Source organism: Triticum aestivum, chromosome 7B (genome assembly GCF_018294505.1).
Source record: "Triticum aestivum cultivar Chinese Spring chromosome 7B, IWGSC CS RefSeq v2.1, whole genome shotgun sequence".
Taxonomy (NCBI): Eukaryota; Viridiplantae; Streptophyta; class Magnoliopsida; order Poales; family Poaceae; genus Triticum; species Triticum aestivum.
In genome coordinates, this window is record NC_057813.1 from 670,059,493 (window position 1) to 670,076,341 (window position 16,849).

The 16,849-nt window shown below is 43.2% G+C and overlaps 1 pseudogene; it reads right to left on the minus strand.

Moving 5' to 3' along the window:
• Positions 1-6,157: 6,157 nt before the first annotated feature.
• On the minus strand, positions 6,158-7,573 carry LOC123158413 (aspartic proteinase nepenthesin-1-like; annotated as a pseudogene).
• Positions 7,574-16,849: the final 9,276 nt, after the last annotated feature.

Below are 16,849 nucleotides of genomic sequence, written 5' to 3' on the forward strand. Positions count from 1 at the left end.
ATGCATCGGTTGGGAGGTTGGATGGGAGGGAGGCAGATGACTGACCTCACTTGAAGTTGAAGGCAGAGAGAGTGAGATTAGAGCCGAACAGTGGCCGATGAAGCGGCTCACGCCGGCTGTGCCAGCAGTCAAAGCGGCGACACCATCTGCCAAGGAAGATACGAGAGAACTAGGTGCTGATGTTGTAGTGGGCACCTCCAACTATGTGTATCGCTGATAAGATTTTTGATAGAGAGCTTTTTTGTACGTGTCTTTTTTTTTTGGAAAAAGGGATTTCCCGGCCTCTGCAGTAGAAAGATGCATACGGCCATCTTATTAACCAAATAAAGTAGTGCCAACATGATTCTAAAGGTCTCCAAAAGTAATAAAAAAAGCACAGAAAGCTCACACAGAGTCAAAAAGGGCTAGAAACACCAATTAGCCAAGAAAAGACGCCACAACCGGCCGGCTAAAACTAGATAGGGATACTAAATGCCTATCCTATTACATGACCGCCATCCAAACCGGTTGAAGATATCCCGAGCTACCATCTCCCAGCGGAAAGACCCAGTAACCAAATGCTCCATGGCCTCCGTCTGGGTGAGTAGCGACCACGAACAGATCAGTGCAGTAGTTCGGAATATGACCTGCAAAAATGTATACATGATATTCTGTTAAAAACCAAATCATTTCTGCAAGTCCAGATAGTCCACAGCAAAGCACAAACTCCAACCCGAATATGTCTCACTAAGTCAGGCTCAATCCCATTAAGCCATGTCCCAAATAACGCATTAATAGAATTCGATGGATTGATATTAAAAGCAATGCGGATCGTCTGCCAAAGTACCTTGGCCAACGGACAATCAAAAAAGAGGTGTTTGATAGTCTCATCCCGATCGCAGAAACTACACCTAGTAGGTCATGTCCAATTACGCTTTATCAAGTTGTCCTTAGTTAAAATAACTTGTTTATAGACAAACCACATAAACACTTTTATTTTCAAAGGAACTTTGACATCCCAAACATACTTGGACGTAGGAATGGAGTTCGAATTAATAACATCAATATACATTGATTTAACCGTGAATACTTCAGACTTAGTCAATTTCCAGCGTGATTCATCGGGTTGTTGTGAAAGCTGGACTTCCATCAGTCTCCTAACTAGACGGAGCCATTCTTCCCAACGATTGCCCGCTAGCGTTCGTCGGAACTGAATATTAAGGGGGTAGATTGAAAGACCGATGCGACGAACACCTCACGTCGTTGAACAATGCGGTACAAAGACGGGTATTGGATGGCCAAGGGTGTCTCGCCGAGTCAAGTATCCTCCCAGAAACGTGTACTCGTGCCGTTTCCAACAACAAACTTCGTCCTATTAAACAAGGCCTATTTGACTTTCATCAGGCCTTTCCAGAAGGGCGAATCGGTCGGCCTGACTGTAACCTGGGACAAAGTTTTTGTCAGGAGGTACTTGCTGCGAAGGATTTGAGCCCACATACCATCATTCTCCGATGAGAGCTTCCACAACCACTTGCTAAGAAGGCATTTATTCTTAACTTCTAGATTCTCAATACCTAGACCCCCTTGGTCTTTCGGTCTACAGATGATATCCCATTTAGCAAGCCGATATTTTCTTTTAAGCTCATCACCCTGCCAAAAGAAACGCGATCGATAGAAGTCCAGTCTCTTCCTAACACCAACTGGGACCTCAAAGAACGATAGGAGAAACATTGGCATACTCGTGAGCACCGAATTAATCAGGATTAATCGGCCTCCGTATGACATGAGCTTACCCTTCCAGCAACTCATTTTCTTCTCAAATCGGTCCTCGATGCACTTCCATTCTCTGTTTGTCAGCCTACGATGGTGGATTGGAATCCCCAAGTAAGAGAAGGGTAACTCTCCCAACTCACACCCAAACAATTGCCTATAAGCATCCTGTTCATCTTTGGCCCTACCAAAACAGAACAGCTCGCTCTTATGAAAGTTAATCTTTAACCCGGTCAATTGTTCAAATAGGCATAACACAAGCTTCATATTTCTCGCCTTGGCCAAGTCATGCTCCATAAAGATGATTGTATCATCAGCGTACTGAAGGATGGATACACCTCCATCAATAAGATGAGGTACCAATCCACCTACTTGACCATTTTCCTTAGCCCTTCCTATCAAAATTGCTAACATATCCACCACAATGTTAAACAAGATAGGGGACATCGGATCTCCTTGTCTTAGGCCTTTATGTGTCTGGAAGTAATGACCTATGTCATCATTAACTTTAATTCCCACACTACCTTTTTGCGTAAATGATTCAACCTGTCGGCGCCAGGCTTCATCAAAACCTTTCATACGCAATGACTGTTGGAGGAATGGCCATTTGACCTTATCATACGCTTTCTCGAAATCCACCTTAAAAATTACTCCATCTAATTTTTTGGAATGGATTTCATGGAGTGTTTCATGCAGGACGACCACCCCTTCAAGGATATTTCTGTCCGGCATGAAAGCAGTTTGGGACTGTTGCACCACAGAATGCGCAATCTGTGTGAGTCTGTTAGTCCCGACCTTGGTGAAAATTTTGAAACTAACATTGAGGAGACAGATCGGCCTGAATTGCTCAATTCTCACCGCATCCGTCTTCTTGGGAAGCAGTGTGATAGTCCCAAAATTCAAGTGAAATAATTGAAGCTGTCCAGAGAACAGATCATGGAACATAGGTAGTAAATCCCCCTTAATAATGTGCCAGCACTTTTTATAGAACTCTGCCGGGAATCCATCCGGTCCGGGAGCCTTATTGTTTTTCATCTGTGCAATAGCATCAAACACCTCCTTCTCCGAGAACGGGGCAACCAGAATATCATTATCGGCAGCCGATAGCTGAGGTACATCCTCAGTCCTGGACTCATCGAGGGACACACAATTATCCTCCGGAGGTCCAAATAACTGCTTATAATAGTCGGTAATATATGTTTTTAGGTTATCCTGACCTAAAATAGTGCCCTCGTCTTGCTCAAGCTGAAAGATACGCTTCTTTCTGTGCTTGCCATTAGCTATCAAATGGAAGAACTGAGTATTCGCGTCCCCTTGGACCACTTTGCGGACTTTAGCACGCAAAGCCCACTTCAATTCTTCATCGCGGAGCAGTTCTTTCAACCTCTTCTCCGCCTCATTTTTAACCTGAAGCTCAGCTGGTGATAAAATAGTGGATTCGGCCTGTATGTCCAGGGCCTGTATAAGAGTAAGGAGTCTATCCTTTTCAATCTTATACACACCACTGAGGTGCTTAGCCCAACCCCGTAAGAAACTTCTCAAATGCCTAATCTTATTCTGCCAACGCTCTATCGCAGTCTTGCCTCCTACACCTCTATCCCATTCCCTGGCAATTAAGTCCAAGAACCCCTGACGTTCAAACCATGACATCTTGAAGGAGAAGGTGTTCTTGTTACCCACGTGGTTCGGCTCCCCTAAGTCCACGAACAATGGGGTGTGATCAGATATTCCCCTCGAAAGAGCTTGCACCGTAACCAGAGGGAACTTTTGTTCCCACTCCACGCTCGCAAGAACTCGATCAAGTTTTTCATAGGTTGGGTTTGGCAGAGCATTAGCCCAGGTGAACTTTCTACGAGAAAGCTCTATCTCTCTCAGATCCAAGCTTTCAATAATGGTGTTGAACATAAACGACCATCTGCCGTCAAAGTTATCATTGTTCTTCTCCTCTCTCCTCCTGATGATATTGAAATCACCTCCAACTAAAATTGGAAGCTGTTCTGACCCACAGATTCGAACAAGGTCCGCCAGAAACTCCGCTTTAAGCTCGGGCTGTGCGGCACCATAAACCGCCACCAAAGCCCAGTTAAAACCATCTATCCTAGACCTGACTTGAAACTTCACCGCGAAGTCGCCCATCATTACACTTCGGACTTCAAGCGAATCGCATCTCACACCTAGTAAGATACCACCCGATCTTCCTCGCGGTGGGAGGCAATGCCAATCGAAATCAATACCACCCACAAGAGAAGAGAGAAACTGGGGCGCAAAGTTATCTCTACCCGTCTCCGATAGAGCAACAAAATCTAACCTCTGCTCTAAAGCTGCCTCAGCTAGGAATCTTCTTTTAGCCAAGTCCTTCAGACCTCTGCTATTCCAAAAAATTCCTCTCATAATTCATCATGGAATTTTTTAGTGGTTCGAATCCTAGCACTCCTATGAACTGCGGAATCAGGATAGATCTTCCGTTTCCACTTATGCTTAGGTTTACTAAGCTCTGTCGCCCGGTCCTCATAACCGGGTTCACAAATATTACTAGCATCATTGTCTAGGGGTACATCATCTTCCTCAGAGTCATGATTGGGGGGTGCTAGATCCGCACACAGATTATCGAGCACTCTAACCCCTAACGCATCAATCTCATCATCATTCATTGGTTTAACTGCTGCAAGATTACGAATAGTCTCTAAGGCACATTCCGCCTCCAAATCTAATAGATCATTCACCGAATTGGTAATCTCACTATCCGTAGCACCTAGTGAAACTCCTAATTGGTTTGCATTATTTATAATGTCCTCATTAGAAAAATGCAATAAGGAATTAGATAAGTTGACGGACATACCAGAAGATAAAGCAGCCTCCTGAAGCTTGGCCTCCCTCATAGCGCACCGCTGCTGCATATCATCCACCTCAGGGATGTCGAGGATGCGAGCACTCATCCGTCTCCCCTCGGAGATAGGGTCCGGGATCCCGCCAAACGCGACAACCTCCTCCCTAGTAAAACATGGCACTGAATCCCTCAAAGGGTCTGCCGAGGTTACCAGAGAAGGCGTCTGCGGGCTCCCGATCCCCTCAGACGGGTGCCCCACACCAGGACCCCGGACAAGGGTAGGAGCGAAGAGGGGATGACGGGGGCCGCCTGCCCGCACCCTCCTCCCACCCCAGCCGCCGGCTCAGACGGATGAGCCATCGGCGAGGGAGAGGCGGTCCTCCTGACCGTCGGGGAAGAGGGAGGAGACAGGGCCTCCTGCCCCATCACCCCCCCAACGTAGCTGCTGCCGCGGTGGATACCGCCACCATCGGAGTAGCAGGAGCCGAGGCCGCCTGCCTCGGGCTCCCTCTCCCAGCACCGGCCGACCCCCTCGGGGCGGGCGTCACCGACGCCACCGGGATCGGGATGGGGATGCGAGAAGACGAGGCCACCTGCCCCGAACCCCCTCCCCCACGACCCATCTCGCCCGCAGTCGCCGACACCGGAGTCGCGTCCACATGAGGTGCCAGGACAAGAGAAGCACCCTCCGGCCTCCTCTCCGTAGCGCCGACCAAAGTCCTTGCCGGCCGTCCAGCAAACAATCCAGCATCCCCCTCGAACTCCAACGGAGGGAGCGTGTGCTCAAGATAATCATCAGAATCTACCCGGTCACTCCATAGTCTGGGAGGTGCCGAGGCTGGCTCAAAAGACCCAAAACGCAGAGTAGTCATGGGCATCGCTGGTGAAACTGCGGGCTCAACCCCGGTCCCATCCCCAGGCGACTGAGTAGCAAAATTGCAGTAGTACAGGCCATATCATATCCAATCGAAGACATCAGAAGTACACACGGGTGTGCCCTTTGGAGACACTAATCTGTTTTGTAACATTTGATTGATACATGAATTATCTGACAGTAATAATAGTGTCTGATGTGTCCTAATGTTTTGTTGAGTACTGTTTCTAAATCATACATACTTCTAAGTTCATATTCATCCTGTGCATTCATCATTTTTTTAAACAAACAAGGTTAGCATCACATGTGCAAAAAAACTCATCCCTCCCGTGTTTGTTCAAATAACAGAACATGTGCAATTTTTAAAAAATGTTTATAATGTTGATCTTTAAAAATGAAAATTGCAGTTTTTTTGTTTCCCCATATGCACATGGAGAGGCAAACAAAATAACCAGATAGTTCCCTAATATTATATGTAAATTTCACTCTGGTAAATGGAAATTGGTGTTTGCTCGTAATGCACGGGCAGTTTGGTAGTTGTAATAAATGGACTAGGAGAGGGCTAATCTAGGCTATCGAATCTTCATCTAGTGTTCCAAACATTTTCCACCCCTAAAAAGCAACACAGTCAACTGTCATGTCGGAAACCTAGGAGTTTATTGTATCAAATTTATTCGAAGCAGGGCTACAATACAAGATGTTGAGATTTAGCTTTGGGTGCCAGCATCGAGGTGGCAATTCTCTGGATTGAAGCTAATAGTGGGTGTCCGAGCATGAAGGTCGAAGATGAAGCGGTGGTTGATCTGTTGCCTTGCGCCGATGACTGTCAACTCCAAAGACGGGAAGAAGGCGATGCACATATAGTGGATGTTAGCATGGACGATCTCGAGAAACACATGCTCCGGCATGACCCGGAGCCCCGCGTTGTTATCGAAATGCAACGTCATGCTCGGGAGGACGTCACGGTGGGCCGACGACTTGTGGACACATAGGTGGTGGCCGTGCAGCTGCACGGGTTGTGCCCCGTGGATCTGCAGGTAGTGTCGCACCGCCGACTCTATGTGGATGTATGCCTCATTCACAAACACACTCATCTTTGTGCCAATGTCGATCACACACCCACCTTTCCCTCTCGCACCACGCCGAAACATCTCTGGTGTGACGCTGGACACCCGGATGCCGCCCACGCTGACCCCAGTAAGCTTGACGTAGTACCCGTCGTTTGCTTGGGCTGGCATAAGAATGGGTGTACTCTGGCGATGCACGTTTGGCAATGGATGGCTAGGAATGTCGTTGCCAAACCGAAGAAAGTTGTACGTGCTCATCCCCGGTGGGAACGGGCAGTAAGAGAAGCGCACACCTTCGCCTTGATTGATCTGCTTCGTGAAGAAGGTAGGTGGCTTGCTGGATTTCCACATTCCCAGGCCGAGGACACCGGCAAGGACTTCGTGGGTGTTGAAGTGCTCGGTGTGGTGGGCGCAACCAAAGACCATGCCAGGCAGTAGCTCAAACCGAACTTCGTGGCCACTTTTGGGGAAGGAGAAGGTGTCCTTGGCGAGGACTCCCGAAGCCGACCCATGGCTGCTCAAGAAGCCGACTTCGAACCCGCACATACCGTTTTGATGCGGTTTGTACAGTGCATGACACAAAATGCCATCATTCGCTGAAACATGATGGAAGGTCGGGGACTGGGTTGGGTCGAACACCGGGTTGTATTGTCGCAGGCAGGGGTGGCACGGGGCGCACTGCATCCAGGTCAGCCCGGTCGCCATGTCTAGCGCGAGTTTGTAGCTCTTGGACTGATGCCCCGTGCCGATGCCCACCATGACGGCGTACATCATGTCTGTCACTGGGCACACAAGAGGCCTTACGGCGTTGACGGTGATGTTGGTGACGGTGCCCAGTGGGAGGAGATGGTTGGTAATCCGGCACTATACATGGTTTGTGGCGCGCTGGAGGCTTGCTAAGTCATTGTGCGCCGACTGGTGGTTGGCGACGAGCCGGAGGCTGAAGCCACCGTTGCTACCGTTGAGCGGCCACAACGACGTTGAGGCCGTGACGCCATGGAAGAATGGCACGAGGGCGCCCAGGATGGTTAGTGCTAGAAGTAGTTTGGGCGCCATGGAGTATGGATCGATGGTGCTAGCTTGTCTAAAATGAGATGCATGAGTTGTGGACATTGTCAGGCTATAAGTATGTACTTATGGAATCCATTAATGTTTATGATATTCATTGGAGGGAATCTGTTTTCGGATATGCATATCTATAAGTATTCTATTGATAATCATCAATTAATAAGCCAATGATTAAATGGTTAGTAAACGAACGTATACGAGAAATCCATTCTCAGATTTCTTTAGTAAATGAGTAGCTACCTAGCCCTTCAAGTACATTAATTAGTCAGAGATTTGTTTTTTGAGTCTATTAGAGCATCTCCAACAGCCGCCTAATGCGTGGCGCTGAAAAAATGAGTTTACAGCGCGTAAGTAGTTTTTTTTGGGCGCTAGAAGACGTTTACTCCAACAAGCGCTGTAAAATATGCAGCGCGCGTGAATCCAGCGGTCCCATCTGCAACAGCACAAAGTTTGCAGCGCGCGTGACCGGACGCACTAAATATGCTGCGCGCAATGCCGTTTTGATGCGCGCACTGCATTAGTTATAGCGTGCGCGCGCTTTTTGCGCAGCTGCTGAAGACTTCAAATAGGATCCGCGTACGCTAAAAGCAGTTTTTATACCGTGCGTCGTTTATATAGCGCCTCTGTTGGAGATGCTCAAGAGCGTGAACTGGCCTAGAATAACATCGGCAGTAGCCCATGTGCATCGCATTGCAGATACCAGTGGATCCTATTTGCCGCCCACGGGCAGCAAATAGCAGAGGCGAACCTCGCACGAAAGTCATGTTTGGTCGTCCCTGTGGGGCTGTTCGGTACAGTTTGTTCCCTGCAAGCGCAGTGTTTTGTTTTTTTTTCTCTTGTGCGGCCTTTTCCGGGTTTTCTATTAGTATTTTTTTATTCATTTATTTTTTGTTTTTGATATTGGGTTTCCCTTTTGTTTTTCTATTTTTTTCTTTGGGATTTGGGTTTTCTCTGGATTTGTCTTCTGTGTTTCTCTTTTTTGATACTGTAAACATTTTCTAATATATGACAAACATTTTCCGAATAAACATTGAACTATTTTAATATATGATTAACATTTTTATAATATACAGTGAATAGTCTTTATATACCTTTAACTTTTCAAATATAGGTTGAGTTCTGTTTTATATACGGTGAAACATTTTTAACATATGATGATCTTTCAAAATATTGTATACACATTTTCCAAATATATGATGAACGTTTTTCATATGTAGTGAAATATTTTTAGCTTAAGTTGATATTTTTTAATATATTATGAAGGTTTTTTGAATATATGGGGAACATTTTTTATATACGGTGAACTCTTTTTAAAATATATAGTGAACATTTTTTATATAGTGTCTATTCATCACCCAGGTTGCAGAATAAATTATTCTTCACCTGATGTAATTTTACAATCATTTCATAACTAAATTACATTTAAAATACAAATAGTTATATTCATATTGATTCAATGCGTAAAATTTGAGAAAAGAGAAAAATATCATAAGACCAGAAAAATTACATTTTATGTACATTCTACACTATGTTTTTACATTTATAATTTTATGTAACAAAAAATACCTTTTACGGTGATTATATATTTTGTTACGTTCTCTTTTCACATCTGAAATAAGACAAAATTTACAAAACGTAAAGTTACGGTGCATTGATGTTAAAATAGAGGGGCGGGAGGGGGTGGGGGTGGGGTGAAGATTAACTATTCCTCACCACGGGTGACGAATAGTCAATTCCTACCACTAGGGTAGTTACCCACATGTCTCATATACTACCATTTGATACTATCTATATATACTGGTGGATATATATGTTAGGCACTTCTTTGCACTCCTTGTATATACATGTATTTGAATATTTGTGGACCAACCAGCGCGCATGCGGACGTAAGGCACGTGCATTCTATCACGCTCGCAATGGATCGACGTTGGACTTGATCCTTGATGCGTGTATTTTTTTTGATACATCTTTGATGCGTGTATGATAAGGAAAAGAAAAGGCCAGTCTCATGATGGATGAAAATCTGGCGGGCCCTATGACGTATGAACATTTCTTATGAACGCTCATTTTTTCAGTTTTACGAGTGGCGGGGTGGGTAGTTAACTTCAACTTTAGGGGCAGTTTCGATGGTAGACAAAAAATTCAGAGAAACAACTAACGAAGAGTTTATTTTTTTCACTTACGGGTGGCATGGAGGGTAATTTATTCAAATTTACGGGCAGTTTCTATGATATGCGTACAAATCTGAGAAAAAAATTAACAAAGATGTTTTCTTTCACTTGTGGGTGGCACGCTGGGTAATTTACCTCAACTTTAGGATAAGTTTCGATGACAAATGAAAAATTCCGAGAAACAATTAACAAAGAGTTTTTTTACTTATGGGTGGCAGGGTATGTAATTTACTTCAACTTTAGGGCAATTTGAATGACAAGCGAAAAAGATCAGAGAAATAGTTAACGAAGAGTTTGCAGGGTGGGTAATTTACATCTACTTTAGGAGCACTTTCGACGATAGATGAAAAAAAAGTCATTTCAGTTTTGTTGCATTGCATGCAAGAACAATTAGGGAGAAGGAAGACGAGAAGTTGAGTTGAAGCGAGGCATGCGTTTGCGTTTTTTAGAGAAAAGGCGTCGGCCGAGCCCGAGAAGAGCTCGAACCTAGCTCGACTTTGAATTAACAAAGCCATTAACCGGCCAGGATTACAGGAGCACCTCATTACAAAGAGAAGAATGCAACGCAAAGCGGAAAGAACATACATAGAGCTAGGCAGAGCAGCACAAAGGCAATAATGGAGCAACGTTGCCGACGACCAACACTACGCCTACACCAGCTAGCCAACTAGGTACTTGGGAGGATGGAACTGCCGTGCAAGCATTGAGCGCTGGCTACATCCATGGCCAAACTTGGGCAACACTGAGCTGTCTCCACCGCCGCAAAGGGCCACTACCCTTTCATCCAGGCTCGATGGGTGCCGCACCGGCGACCAGCAGAGTGGCTACACATAGCCCAGCACCAGGTGACCGAGCCGCCAAAGGAGAAGCAGCCAACTCTGACCCACGAGCAACGGAAGGCCAACCCGACGAGAACCAGTCAGGCAGCAGCAGCACGGAGCAAGGGACGTGAGCTGTCGGACGAAGGCGCGCATCCATGACAAAGACCGAAGAAGAAGAGCAGGACAACCAGGCCGCCATGCTTGGAGCCGAGACACCAACCGCTCCATGATGTCTACTACACAACCTTCTTCTTGTAGACGTTGTTGGGCCGCCAAGTGCACAAGTTTGTAGGACAGCAGCAAATTTTCCTCAAGTGGATGACCTAAAGTTTATCAATCCGTAGGAGGCGTAGGATGAAGATGGTCTCTCTCAAGCAACCCTGCAACCAAATAACAAAGAGTCTCTTGTGTCCCCAACACACCCAATACAATGGTAAATTGTATAGGTGCACTAGTTCGGCGAAGAGATGGTGATACAAGTGCAAAACAGATAGTAGATAAAGGTTATTGTAATCTGAAATAATAAAAACAGCAAGGTTAATGGAAAAAGTTAGCGTAAATGGTATTGCAATGGTAGGAAACAAGGCCTAGGATTCATACTTTCACTAGTGCAAGTTCTCTCAACAATAATAACATAGATAGATTATATAACAATCCCTCAACATGCAACAAAGAGTCACTCCAAAGACACTAATAGCGGAGAACGAACGAAGATATTATGATAGGGTACGAAACCACCTCAAATTTATTCTTTCGGATCAATCTATTCAAGAGTTCGTACTAGAATAACACCTTAAGACACAAATCAACCAAAACCCTAATGTCACCTAGATACTCCATTGTCACCTCAAGTATCCGTGGGCATGATTATACGATATGCATCACACAATCTCAGATTCATCTATTCAACCAACACAAAGTACTCCAAAGAGTGCCCCAAAGTTTCTATCGGAGAGTCAAGAATGTGTGCCAACCCCTATGCATAGGTTCATGGGCGGAACCCGCAAGTTGGTCACCAAAACATACATCAAGAGGCACATGATATCCCATTGTCACCACAGATAAGCACGGCAAGACATATATCAAGTGTTCTCATAAAAGACTCAATCCAATAAGATAACTTCAAAGGGGAAACTTAATTCATCACAAGAGAGTAGAGGGGGAGAAACATCATAAGATCCAACTATAATAACAAAGCTCGGGATACATCAAGATCGTGCCTTAGAGGGAACACGAGAGAGAACACGAGAGAGAGAGAGATCAAACACATAGCTCCTGGTACATACCCTCAACCTCGAGGGTGAAGTACTCCCTCCTCGTCATGGGGAGCGCCGAGATGATGAAGATGGCCACCGGTGAAGGATCCCCCCTCCGGCAGGATGCCGAGAAGGGCTCCCGAGAGGTTTTTGGTGGCTACAGAGGCTTGCGGCGGTGGAACTCCCGATCTATCTTGATATTCGATGGTTTTAGGGTACGTAGGGTTATATAGCCGAAAGAAGTCGGCCGGGGAGTGCTCGAGGGGTCCACGAGACAGGGGGCCGTGCCCTGTAGGGGGGGGGGCGCCCCCTATCTCCTGGGCTCCTCGAGTATCTTCTGACTTGATCTCCAGGCCTCTAGGATGATATTCTTCCAAAAAATCACGATGCCGAAGGTTTCATTCCGTTTGGACTCCGTTTGATATTCCTTTTCTTCGAAATACTGGAAGAGGCAATAAAACAGCAATATGGGCTGGGCCTCCGGTTAATAGGTTAGTCCCAAAAGTCATATAAAAGTGTATAATAAAGCCCATAATAATTCAAAACAGATAATAAAATAGCATGAATGCTTCATAAATTATAGATACGTTGGAGATGTATTAGCATCCCCAAGCTTAATTCCTACTCGTCCTCGAGTAGGCAAATGATAAAAGAAAGAATTTATGAAGTGTGAATGCTAGAGGTGCACAGGTTTGATCAATGATAATTTCAATCACCTTTTCTAGCATGATAATATGTCATAACAGTAGTTCATCTCATAAAACTTCTCACGATAAAGTAACAAGCAATTCACATGTCAAAGCATATACCATAAACATTCTTGAAAACTAGCAAACTTCATTCTTAGTCATCAAAACAATTGCAATTCATCTTATTTTCAGGAATAGCAAACTCCACATACTCAACTATCATATAGTCTTCTACAATTGCTAACACTCACGCAATACTTGTGGTTATGAAGTTTTAATCAGACACAGAGAAAGATAGGGGCTTATAATGTTGCCTCCAAACATATTCACCTTTGGGTGATGTCAACAATAATAGTTCATGCTAACGTACATCCAATTGGATATATATATATATATATATATATATATCACCCCACCACAAAGTGCTTGCCAAAGGATAAAATGAAAAAGGGAAAGGTGAAGATCACCTTGACTCTTGCATAAAGTAAAAGACATAAAGTAAAAGATAGGCCCTTCGCAGAGGGAAGCAGAGGTTGTCATGCACTTTTAGGGTTGGATACACAAGATCTTAATGCGAAAGAACGTCACTTTATATTGCCCCTTGTATATGGACCTTTATTATGCAGTCCGTTGCTTTTATTGCTTCCATAACAAGTTCGTACAAAGCTTATTTTCTCCACACTAATACGTTATGCATATTTAGAGAGCAATTTTTATTGCTTGCACCGATGACAACTTACTTGGAGGATCTTACTCAATCCATAGGTAGGTATGGTGGACTCTCATGGCAAAAAGTGGGTTTAAGGATATTTGGAAGCACAAGTAGTATCTCTACTTGGTGCTAGGAATTTTGGCTAGCATGAGGGGGAAAGGCAAGCTCAACATGTTTGAATGATCCATGACAATATACTTTAACTGAGATGTGAGAAAACATAACCCATTACGTTGTCTTCCTTGTCCAACATCAACTATTTAGCATGTCATACTTAATGAGTGCTCACAATTATAAAATATGTCTATGATAATATATTTATATGTGAAATCTCTCTTCCTTCAATATTCTTTCATGAATTGTTCAAATGACTAATACAATGCTTGCTAACCGTCAATAAATTTACAACCTCTACTTCTTAGATGTGAAGTCATTACTCCCTATGGGATAAGCAAATGAGGCATATATAATTTCAGATTTATGACATTCAACTCATTCAACCATTTACTCATAGGATATAAGTGAAGCACACGAGTAAATGAGAAACTACTCCAAAAAGATATAAGTGAAGATCAATGAGTAGTCAAATAATTGTGCAACTATGTGAAGACTCTCTAACATTTAAGAATTTCAGATCTTTGTATTGTATTCAAGTAGCAAGCAAAAACAATGACATTGCAAGGATAGCACAATTCATGTGAAGAAGCAAAAAACTTAGGCTCAACCGATACTAACCGATAGTTGTTGAAGAAGAAAGGTGGGATGCCTAACGGGGCATCCCCAAGCTTAGATGCTTGAGACTTCTTGGAATATTATCTTGGGGTTACTTGGGCATCCCCAAGCTTGAGCTTTTGTGTCTCCTTAATTCCTCTCATATCATGGTTTCTATTTTTATCAAAAGCTTCATCCACAACAAGCTTAACAAGAACTTGTGAGATAGGTTAGTATAAACCAATGCAAAACCTTATCATTTTATACTGTAACAAATCACTTAAATTATTATTCAACATTGCATACTAAATGCCTCTTCATATTTAATACTCCTATCCTCAAATAGAATCATTAAACAAGCAAACATATGCAAACAATGCAAACATAACAGCAATCTGCCAAAACAGTACAGTCTGTAAAGAATGCAAGAGTATCAATACTTCCCTAACTCCAAAATTTATAATAGAAAATTCCCACTGTAATAAATTTATCAGAGCTCAATATGCAAAAATATTCAACATTATACCATCCTCTGTCTTTTCTAGGGAATTTTTGCAACAGCGGTAAACTTTCTGTTTTCAAACAGCAACATGTATACTAGCAAAATAAGCATGGCAAAGGCTATCCTTGACATTTTATTGAAAATAAAGATGCAAAACATTATTCTAACTAACATCAAGAAAATAATAACAAAATAAAATGACGCTCCAAGCAAAACACATATCATGTGGCGAATAAAAATATAGCTTCAAGTAAAGTTACCGATGAACGAAGACGAAAGAGGGGATGCCTTCCGGGGCATCCCCAAGCTTAGGCTCTTGGTTGTCCTTGAATATTACCTTGGGGTGCCTTGGGCATCCCCAAGCTTAGGCTCTTTCCACTCCTTATTCCATGGTCCATCGAATCTTTACCCAAAACTTGAAAACTTCAACCACACAAAACTCAAAACAAAACTCGTAAGCTCCGTTAGTATAAGAAAATAAAACCACCACTTAGGTACTGTAATGAACTCATTATTTATTCATATTTGTGTAATATATACTGTATTCTAACTTCTCTATGGTTCATACCACTTAATACTAGCCATAGATTGATCAAAATAAGCAAACAACACATAGAAAACAGAATCCGTCAAAAACAGAACAGTCTGTAGTAATCTGTATCAAACGTATACTTATGGAACCCAAAAAATTATTAACTAAATTTCTGGACCTGTGTAATTTGTCTATTAATCATCTTCAAAAAGAATCAACCTAAAAGCACTCTCCAGTAAAAAATGGCAGCTATTCTCATGAGCGCAAAAGTTTCTGTTTTTTACAGCAAGATCACATAAACTTCACCCAAGTCTTCCCAAAGGTTCTACTTGGCACTTTATTGAAACAAAAGCTATAAAACATGATTACTACAGTAGCATAATCATGTGGACACACAAAACAGTAAGGATAAATATTGGGTTGTCTCCCAACAAGCGCTTTTCTTTAATGCCTTTTTAGCTAGGCATGATGATGGCAATGATGCTCACATAAAAGATAAGAATTGAAACATAAAGAGAGCATCATGAAGAATATGACTAGCACATTTAAGTCTAACCCACTTCCTATGCATAGGGATTTTATGAGCAAACAACTTATGGGAACAATAATCAACTAGCAAAGGAAGGTAAAACAAGCATAACTTCAAAACTTTAAGCACATAGAGAGGAAACTTGATATTATTGCAATTCCTACAAGCGTAAGTTCCTCCCTCATAATAATTTTCAGTAGCATCATGAATTAATTCAACAATATAACCACCACCTAAAGCATTCTTTTCATGATCTACAAGCATAGAAAATTTACTACTCTCCACATAAGCAAAATTCTTCTCATTCGGGATAGTGAGAGTATCATAAGAGACTTGAACACTAAAAATTGTTTCCACATTAAAAGAGTAACGTTCAGAAAAAGGGTAATCATAATCATGACAAGATTTGTAAATATAATCATCACTACTTTTAGAGCATAAGTTTCATCACAATAATCATCATAAGTAGCAACTTCGTTCTCATCATAATCGATTGAAACCTCTCCCAAGATAGTGGAATCACTAAATAAAGTTGACACTCTTCCAAATCCACTTTCATATTCATCACAATAAAATTCAACATCCTCCAAAATAGTGGGATCATTACTTCCTAAAGTTGACACTCTTCCGAACCCACTTTCATCAATATAATCATCATAGCACTAGTAGAAAACCACCCATTAGTCCCGGTTCATAAGGGCCTTTAGTCCCGGTTCATGAACCGGGACTAATGGGTCGTTACTAATACCTCCACCCATTAGTCCCGGTTCAATCCAGAATCGGGACCAATGTGCCTCCATGTGGCTCTGTGCGCCCACCCCAGTCAGGGGGCCTTTGGTCCCGGTTGGTGGCACCAACTGGGACCAAAATGCATCCACGCGTCAGCATTCCAGTTGCTGGGGTTTTTGTGTTTTTTTGAAAGGAGGGGAGGTTGGGGGTTTTGGGGGGTTAATTTAATTAGGTGTTTCATATATTGTGTTAGCTAGCTAATTAATAGAGAGAAGTGTCCTCTCTTATGTCCGTGCTTGGACGCTACGTACTATATATACATAAGTGATCGAGAGAACCATTCAGTACAGAAGTTCGTCATGCATACCGAGAGAAGTGATCGATCGACCTCTCCTTCTCCGAGAGGTTGGTCGAACAACAAGTTTTCGTATCATGTATCCGACGCTACTGGCTACATACATGTACAATATGTATAAGATCTCTTATAATTACAAACCCCTAGCTAGCATTTGAAATCAATTTCCACATGGTATTCTCCGGTTTTACTGATGACGTGGTCAAGAAAGAATCCCGCCAATTCCTCTTGAATTGCTTTCATGCGATCTGGTTCTA